Source organism: Hordeum vulgare, chromosome 1H, assembly GCF_904849725.1.
Source record: "Hordeum vulgare subsp. vulgare chromosome 1H, MorexV3_pseudomolecules_assembly, whole genome shotgun sequence".
Classification (NCBI taxonomy): domain Eukaryota; kingdom Viridiplantae; phylum Streptophyta; class Magnoliopsida; order Poales; family Poaceae; genus Hordeum; species Hordeum vulgare.
Genome location: NC_058518.1, coordinates 382,770,227 through 382,780,547, shown reverse-complemented (window position 1 = coordinate 382,780,547; position 10,321 = coordinate 382,770,227).

The window sequence follows — 10,321 nt, the reverse complement described above, 5'->3', positions numbered from 1 at the left end:
AGATGCCGTGATTCCACTAAGGGACCCTTGAGGGCGGTCACCGAACCCGTACAAATGGCAACCCTTGGGGGCGGTCACCGAAGCCGTACACGTGGCAACCCTTGAGGGCGGTTACCGGTACCCGTACAAATTGCTCGGGGCAATCTCCACAACCTAATTGGAGACCCCGACGCTTCCCGGAGCTTCACACCACACTGATTGAGCTCCAAGACACCACCAAGCTTCTAGGACGCCAAAGCATCCACGAAGAACAATATCAAGGGTACTAAGTACCAAAGGTAGTAAGCTTCTCAACTTCTCACTTCCACGTATCACCGTGGAGAACTCAAACCGATGCAGCTAATGCAATGGCAAGAACACACGAAGTGGTCAAGTCCCTCACACTCAAATCCCTCCACAACAACAAGAGCTATGGAGAAATATGAGAGGAAGAACAAGGAGCTCACAAAGAACTCCAAGATCAAGATCCAAGGGGTTCCCCTCACATAGAGGAGAAAGTGATTGGTGGAGATGTGGATCTAGATCTCCTCTCTCTTTTCCCTCAAGAACAAGCAACAATCATTGGAGGGATAGAGAGTAATCAAGCTCTAAGAATGTCAACAATGGAGATAGAACAAGAGCTCAACAAATGGATAAGGCCAAGGGGGAAGAAGACCCCCTTTATATAGTGGGGGAAAGAATCAGACCGTTACCCCCACTCTCTGCCCGAGCTCCAGCGGTACTACCGCTGGCTGCAGCGGTACTACCGCTGGCACTCCAGCGGTACTACCGCTGGTACTCCAGCGGTACTACCGCTGGTACTCCAGCGGTACTACCGCCAGCTAGCGGTACTACCGCTGGCTGCAGCGGTACTAACGCTGGCACTCCAGCGGTACTACCGCTGGGCCCCTGGTAGTGCAAGGGCACTACCACCGCGAAGAAAGTCTTCGCAAAAAGGTCCGTCCACGAACAACCGCTAGGCAGGCGGTACTAAGCTCCTGGAGCGGTACTACCGCTGACCAGGGGCGGTACTACCGCGAGCCAGCGGTACTACCGCTAGGGCCAGCGGTACTACCGCCAACTCTAGCGGTACTACCGCTAGGTCCAGCGGTACTACCGCTCGCCACTGAAACAGCCATAACTTTCGCATACGAGCTCCGAATCGAGCAAACCCAAGCTTGTTGAAATCTTAAGACCATGCGGTTATGAATATGCCAAAGATATAGAGATGTGAGATCTCTATGAATGAAGAATCGGCAAAAACTCCAACATCGAAAACATCATAGTAGATGCATATGGACTCCGTTTTCGATGAACTCGAGCTTGTCACGAAGATGACCATAAGCTCTAAAACTCACAAAGAGAAACACCAAACAAGAACCAAGAAGTATGATGCAAGGATGCAAATGGTTTGAGCTCTCAACGAACGATACGATCAAGCTACTCACTTAAGAGCCCCCCTTGATAGAACAACAATCTATCCTAACCAGAAAACCTATCAAGGGCAAACCTATACCTTGCACCTCGTCCTCTTGAGCTAGATGATGATGATCTTGGCTTCCTCAAGATGGACCACCTTTCTTGATTGTGTTGGCTTGATGAAGACTAGTTGATTGCTCCCCCATACTCACTATGGGTGAGCCACTCTTCAGCATACCTTCACAAGTCCATTGCCACCACAATGGACGGCAAGCTTCAAGCATGCTATCTTCGTGCTGATCCACTTGAACTTGCACATCGCAATCTTGATGACGATCACAACTTGACGTCATACTCCATGGGTTGTATGAGATCTTCCCTTTGACGCAAGCCCATGGAAACACACCTAACCCCCACATAGAACTCTCACGAAGACCATGGGTTAGTACACAAACACGTAATGGACAATGCTTACCATACCATGGGATCACTTGATCCCTATCGGTACATCTTGTACGCTTTGTGTGTTGATCATCTTGGTTTACTCTTTGTCTGAGATCTTGATCAACCATTGATGATGATCACAACTTGACGTCATACTCCATGGGTTGTATGAGATCTTCCCTTTGACGCAAGCCCATGTAAACACACCTAACCCCCACATAGAACTCTCACGAAGACCATGGGTTAGTACACAAACACGTAATGGATAATGCTTACCATACCATGGGATCACTTGATCCCTCTCGGTACATCTTGTATGCTTTGTGTGTTGATCATCTTGATTTACTCTTTGTCTGAGATCTTGATCAACCATGTGTCTCTATGACCATTCTTTGGATAATACCTTGAGTACCATCTTGGTCATCATATAAACTCCTTGAACCCAATAGATGGACTTCAAGAAGTGCCTATGGACAAATCCTATAAATGTAACTTAAGGCAACCATTAGTCCATAGGAATTGTCATCAAGTACCAAAACCACATATGGAGATATATGCTCCAACACACTTCCACTAAGAGATATTTGATTACCCCCACTAATCCCTTACGGATCTTGTTACTCTTGGCTGTTTGAGCACCCTAGACGGTTGAGGTCACCTCAGAGCCACATTCCATTATGGTGAAGCTTCGCCGTCTTGTTGGGAGCCTCCAAGCTTTGTGTGGAGATTGCCCCAACCTTGTTTGTAAAGGTCCGGTTGCCGCCTTCAAGGGCACCAATAGTGGAATCACGGCATCTCACACTGTGTGAGGGCGTGAGGAGAATACGAATGCCCTAGTGTCTTCTTGGGGAGCATTGTGCCTCCACACTGCTCCAATAGAGACGTACTTCCTATCAAAGGGAAGGAACTTCGGTAACACATCCTCGTCTCCACCGGTTCCACTTGTGGTTATCTCTTACCTTTACTTTGTACTTATTTTTGTTGTGGTGTATTCCTTGCTTCATTTAGTTGTTGTTGTTGTTAGCATCATATAGGTTGCTCATCTAGTTGTTCATCTAGAGAACCTTTTGTTGCTAACCCGAATTTGTTAAAAAGAGCTATAAATTGGTAGTTGTCTATTCACTCCCCCTCTAGTCAACCATATCGATCCTTTCATTCTTGTTCATCTAAGAAATTAAAAAGGCATGGTGATGATGTGTGAGCATTTCTATTCCTCGTTCAAATCCTTGTGTTGTTTTGAGTCGGAGTCGCGCGATGGTTAATTCTTACCAACTCTCTTCGTAGGGGCATGCGAGTAGTATGATTTATGATAAAACTAATAAAACTTTGCAATAATTATATAAGTTCTTCATGACTAATGTGAAACCATGGAAATACGCAATCTCACCTCTTCAAATTTTCTAGCCTCTTCGGTACCGTGCATCCCCCGTTCTTGCCTTGAGGATCGGTGCAACTTTTGTCGGTACATCCAAACCCCATGTCATGACATGCTCTATTGCGCATAAAGCTTTTTTATATCCTCCTCAAACCAGCCACCATAACTACCTATCATGGCATTTCCATAGCCATTCCGAGATATATTACCATGCAAATACCATAGTCACTTCTCATGACTAATTTATTCATCATCATAATGCTTTGCATGATCATATAGAGATGACATAGTATTTTTGGCAAAGCGGCCATTCATCATATTTTCAATGCATGTCACGCTAGATCTTTGCACATCCAGGTACACCACTAGAGGCATTCATCCAGAGTCATATCGTCCTATCAGTTTTCATGGTGAGTTGTAAGTAAATAAAAGTGTGATGATCATCATTATTAGAGAATTGTCCTAGTGAGGGAATAAAATGGGGGAGGCCAAATGATCCCACCATAAAGAAATGATGAGAGAAAAAGAGAGAAGGGACTTTGCTACTATCCTTTACCACACTTGTGCCTCAAAGTGGCACCTTGTTCTTCATATATAGAGTCTCATGTTATATCATTCATATTCTAGTGGGAATCACTTTTCCATAAACTTGGCTTCTATATTCCTATGACGGGCTTCCTCAAATGCCCGAGGTCTTCATGAGCAAGCAAGTTGGATGCACACCCCACTTAGCTTCAGTGGAGCTTTCATACACTTATAGCTCTTGTGCATCGTTTGCATGATAATCCCTACTCCTCGCATCAATATCTATCGACAGGAATCTCCATAGCTTGTTGGTACACCTAGTTGATGCGACACTATCTTCTCCACTTTCACCCCTTTGAAACCTACGACCACATTATATTCCACCTTTATGCTATGTCCAATGGTTCACGCTCATGTATTGCGTGAAGAATAAAAAGTTGATGCATATTGAAAAATTATGATCCAATTGCCAGACTTGAACACCGTGGTGCTTGACCTTTTGTATTAATATGGTGAAGATGGAGCCATGCCTTGCTAATGTAATAAATATGGATGGGAGGTAAAACAATCTTTGAGGACTGTATACTTTGAAAGATTAATCATTTGTTGCTTATACCTATAAGTATTGCTATGTTAATATTTGTTAATTCATCGTTTCCCAATGAGCATACACTCATAAGGTTACATCATGGATAGAGTGTCACATCAAAAATTCTGTTTTTATCATTTACCTACTTGAGGACGAGCAAGAATTAAGCTTGAGGATGCTTGATACGTCTCCAACGTATCTATATTTTTTTATTATTCCATGATGATATATTATCATTCTAGTATGCTTTTGGGGTATTTATTTACCATTTTATATTTTTTGAGCACTAAACTATTGACCCAGTGCCCAGTGCCAGTTGTTGTTTTCTGCGTGTTTTTCACTTCGCAGGTTTTCCATACCAAACGAGGTCCAATTGCCGTGAAACTTTTTGATGATTTTTCTGGACCAAAAGAAGACCAACGAGCATCACAATAAGGTTGGAGGTCTCATGAGGAGCCCACAAGCTAACAGGGCACGACCTGGGGGGCGCCCTGATAGCTTGTGCCTCCCTCATGGCCCTCCCAACTTTGTTCTATGGCATATAAATTCTCATCTACCCTAAAAACACCAGAGGGAGTCCCGAAACACTTTTTACGCCACCGCAAGTCTCTTTTCTGACGGGGGGCCATATCGAGATCCATTCTAGCACCATGTCGGAGGGGGGGTCGATCACGAAGGGGCCCTTCATAAAATTTTCTTCCCTCACGATGATGTATGAGTAGTTCACCACAGACCTACGGGTTCATAGTCAATACCTATATGGGAATCTCTCTCTCTTTGATCTTCAATAAAATGATCATCGCATCTTTGCTTTGATCCATATGATGTAATTCCTCTTGTCTGGTGCGTATGTTGGGGTCCAATGAATTGTGGGTCTATGTTCAGATTATTCATGATAAATATTTGAGTTACCTCTAAATACTTATATGATTCTTATGTGCATGATTATGATAGCTTCATAATTCTCTCCGATCTATTGAAATAGTTTGGCCAACTAGATCTATATCTCTTCGGTGGGAGAGGTGTGTTGTGGTAGGTTCAACCTGGCGAATATCTATATCCCAGTGACAGAAGGGGACACGATGCATCTTTGTTTTGCTTTTACTAAGGATAAAATGATGAGGTTTATTCATATTGCTCGAGTTTACTTTGTATACATCATGTCATTGTTCTCCATGCATTACTCTGTTTTACTTAATCTCTAGATGCATGCTGGATAGTGGTCAATGAGTGGAGTAATAGTAATAGATGCAGACAGGAGTCGGCCTATTTGTTTATGGACGTGATGCCTATATACACATGATCATTTTCGTGAATATCACATAACTATCCTATTTTCTGTCAATTGCCCAACAATAATTTGTTTACCCATCGTATGCTATTTTTCCATGAGAGATGTCATTAAGGAAAGCTACAGGCCCCTTGTATATTCACAACGTATTGATAAAACTTTCATTGTCTTGATGTTATTTACTTGTTTTTATTTTATCTTGCTATCTACAATTATCTAAACACCTCACTTCCTTGCAAATAACAAGACAACAGGATTGACAACCCTCTTGCCCATGTTGGGTGCAAGTTGTTTGTTCTTTTGTGTGTAGACGCTGAAGACAATTGTGGTTGATATTACTATTGGTTCGATCAACCTTGGTTTCATAATTGAGGGAAATACTTACACACTTTGTGTTGCGATAACCCGTTCCTCTTCATAGAAAACCCAACGTAGATCACGAGTATCAGTCCTCTGTTCAAGTCACTTACTAGGGTAGCATAGTTGTAAAGAAATTATCCTACCTTAATTGTTTTGGTGATGATGACAAATCACTATGTTATCTAACCAGGTGTCAAGTTGTTCAGGTATCATGTGTGAGACACAAGACGGTTAGGTATTCCTCCAAACGAATAAGATCGAAGATGGTTTTCTCTACTTGTTTATTCTCTTTGGTCGTAGGGATCCTGTACTATTAAGAGGGAATCCTCATTGGAAGTTCGTGGGTGAATCAATTCTATCTCACAATTCTTTTGCACCCAACTCATTCCATTGCATCAAAGAGAGAGCCCCCCTTTCCCTCCAAGTTGGCCGGTTGAACCCCCCACAACCTGGAGGGTTGAACCAACCGCGCACTGGTCCACAACCAGACAAAGTTCTGTTGTGTTGTGGTTGTTGGGCGGTACTCGCCCAGTTGTACCGCTATATTAGTATGGCCCGATACTACCGGTGTTCCAAGCGGTTGTATCGCTTGGGACTTAGCCGTGCCCAGCAATCATGGTGTGTGGAACCGCCGGCCAAGGTTCTGTTTTGGCTCGGTGGTTGGGCGGTGGCTGGGTGGTTGTACCGATATATTATGCAGCCCGGTTGTACCGCCCGAGCCACTGGTTGAACCGCTGCCATATAAAAATGGTTGTAATGGTTGGAAAGTGGGGGGCCTATATAAAGGGGGGTTCTTCCACCTCTCTTATCTCTTACCTCCCTCTCTCCACCATTGATGCACTCCAAGCTTTCTTGCCCGATCTCTCTCCCTAGCCACCCAAACTTGTTGTCTTGCTAGGGATTGAAGGACGAGATCTAGATCTACACTTCCACCAAAGGAAAATTGATTCCCCCAAAGTTTCTTGTGTGGTTTTGTTACTTTTGGATGTTTGAGCACCCTAGATGGAAGAGATTGCCTCTAAGCCATATTCCATTGTGTTGAAGCTTCATCGTTTTGTTTGGACCCTCCAATTAAGTAGTGGAGAGAGCCCTAACCTTGTTTGTAAAGGTCCAGTCGCCACCTTCCAAGGCGCCACTTAGTGGAATCATGGTAACTTGCATTGTGTGAGGGCGTGAGGATAATACGGTGGCCTTAATGGCATCTTGGGGATCATTGTGCCTCCACACCACTCCAACAAAGACGTACTTCCCCTCAAAGGGAAGGAACTTCGGAAACACATCCTCGTCTTCATCGGTTCCACTCGTGGTTATTTCTTACCTTTACTTGTATTTACTTCTTGCTTACTATTGTTGTTTTAGAATCATATAAGTTGCTCACTTAGTTGCATATCTAAACAACCTATTTGTTGCTAATCTTATTTTTCTAAAAGAAAAGATTAAAATTTGTTAGTTGCCTATTCACCCCCCCACCTCTAGTGAACCATATCGATAATTTCAATTGGTATTAGAGCCTTGTCTCTTTATTAAGGGTTTTACCACCCAAAGAGTATGGATGGCGATGGGGTTAGTCTGAGGGAGTTGCCGAAGGCAGCTGTTGCAAACTCAGTCTCCCGAGAGGACCTAAATGAGGTCATGTCCACATTTAGGTCCTAAGTGACGATAAAGGTCAAGAACATGCTTAAAGATTTCCTTGATAATTACAAACCGTCTACCGACCCATTGTTTGTGGCTAATCCCACAACTTAGGATACGGAAGCCAATTCCGAAATGGAAAATGCTAGTAGAGAAAAAGATAAATTACCTCAAGGAACGAATGGGGAAAATAGCTTTGCATCGGTTCCTCTTCCCATGGTCTATGGAGGACCGGTTCACCCACCACATATTATTAATCTCGGTCCTCCACCTAAGCTTGTTAAGAATGATTTTGCTAATTGGTTTTTTCGTATAAAGGCTCATTTGAATCACAGCTCAACACATCTTTGGAGAATCATCGAGCAAGGCTACTACCCTCATAATGCAAGAAACCTCACTCCAAGGGAAGAGGTTGCCAATTGGATCAAACATAAGTTTCTCTCAAGGCTATCGCGCCCTTCAACAAATCCATGTCCTCCGTCATCCACCAGAGGCCAGACTTTCACTCCGTGTCTTCAAGAAATGTGTTGGATGAGTTTATTGCCATGAACATATTGAACAAGACCGCTGACAATGCTCTTGATCGTGCTCAACTGTCAAGAAAATACTCTCCCAACCTTGTCTCGAAGGCCAAGGCTGAATTGGAGAAAGGTGAGGAAGAAGAAGAGGAATTGTGCCTCAAAGACACTAAGTATGCTTACCATGAGCATATGGCTCTTGCATCAAGACATTTTTGGGGCCACAAGAGAAACTCAAAGCCAAATTTCTCCAAGAACAACTCAAATGGGCCCAAAGGCAAGCAATGTGTGAGGACTTGCAATAACTGTGGCAATGTGAGCCACTTTGAGGCTGATTGTCCTCATGAGAAGAGGGAAGACAATGGTGGCAAACTTATTCGGAAAGACAAGGCCAAGCCCTTTGATACGTCTCCATCGTATCTACTTTTCCAAACTCTTTTGCCCTTGTTTTGGACTCTAATTTGCATGATTTGAATGGAACTAACCTGGACTGACGCTGTTTTCAGCAGAATTGCCTTGTTGTTTTTGTGCAGAAATCAAAGTTCTCCAAACGTCCTGAAAATTTATGGAGATTATTTTTGGAAAATATGAAAAATACCTGCGCAAAGATCCACCTAAGGGGGTGGGCCAGTGGGCCACAAGCCCTCTAGCCGCCACCCCCTGGTGGCGGATGGCAAGCTTATGGGGCCCACGTGGCTCTGCCGCCCCCAATCTCAGCTCTATAAATTCACTTTCGTCCCAGAAAAAATAAGAAGAGAAGATTTCGTCGCGTTTGCGATACGGAGGCGCCGCCACAACTTGTTCTTCATCTCGAGGGTAGATCTGGAGTCCGTTTTGGGCTCCGGAGAGGGGAAATTGTCGCCATCGTCATCATCAACCTTCTTCCCTCTCCAATTCCATGAAGCTCTTCATCGTTCGTGAGTAATCTATTCATAGGCTCGCTGGGCGGTGATGACTAGGATGAGATCTATCATGTAATCGAGTTAGTTTTGATGGGGATTGATCCCTAGTATCCACTATGTTCTGAGATTGATGTTGCTACTACTTTGCCATGCTTAATGCTTGTCACTATGGCCCGAGTGCCATGATTTCAGATCTGAAATTATTATGTTGTCACCAATATATGTGTGTTTTAGATCCGATCTTGGAAGTTGTAGTTACCTAGTATGTGTTATGATCCAGCAACCCCGAAGTGACAATAACCGAAACCACTCCCGGTGATGACCATAGTTTGAGGACTTCATGTGTTCACCAAGTGCTAATGCGTTGGTCCGGTTCTTTATTAAAAGGAGAACCTTAATATCCCGTAGTTTCCTTTTGGACCCCGCTGCCACGGGAGGGATGGAAAATAGATGTCATGCAAGTTCTTTTCCCTAAGCACGTATGACGACACACGGAATGCATGCCTACATCACATTGACGAACGGGAGCTAGCCACATATCTCTCCGTGTTATAATTGTTGCATGATCAATATCATCCAAACAAATCACCGACCCATTGCCTACGAATTCGTCCTACTACTGCTGTTACTTGTCTTGCTCTGCTGCTGTTACTACTATTGTTGTTGTTGTTACTTGTCTTGCTCTGCTGCTACTGTCGCTACTGTTGATACTTCCTACTGTTGGCACTACTGTTGTTCCTTGCCACTGCTATTACTCGTTATACTGCTGCTACCTGTTACAATTTTGATACGCTGGTCGTTGATGGGAATAGACAATTTTCGTCAACGGGCAACTTCTCGCCATTGATATGACAGTTAGGAATAGTATGCCGTCAACAGATCTTTCCTAACACCGTTGCTATCATACTACTTTGCTTGCAGATACTAATCTTTCAGGTGTGGTTGAATCTGACATATTCAACTGCTAATACTCGAGAGTATTCTCTCACCTCCTGCCTGGCGATCAACAAATTTGGGTCGAATACTCTACCCTTGAAAACTGCTACGATCCCACGCGCTGGTGGGCCGTCGACAACATTCTTCTAGTTTTGATTGCCGGAGAGTGCTAGCAGCATTCTTCTAGTGCCGTTGCAAGGGAAGGTTTGCAGTCACGGAGTCAGCATTTTTCTGGCGCCGTTGTCGGGGAGGTATTGCTATATTCTCTGAGTCACTTGGGATTTATATCTGCTCATCACTATGAAGAATCTGAAGGATCCAAAAACCAAAGTCTTGCCCTCAACTACGATG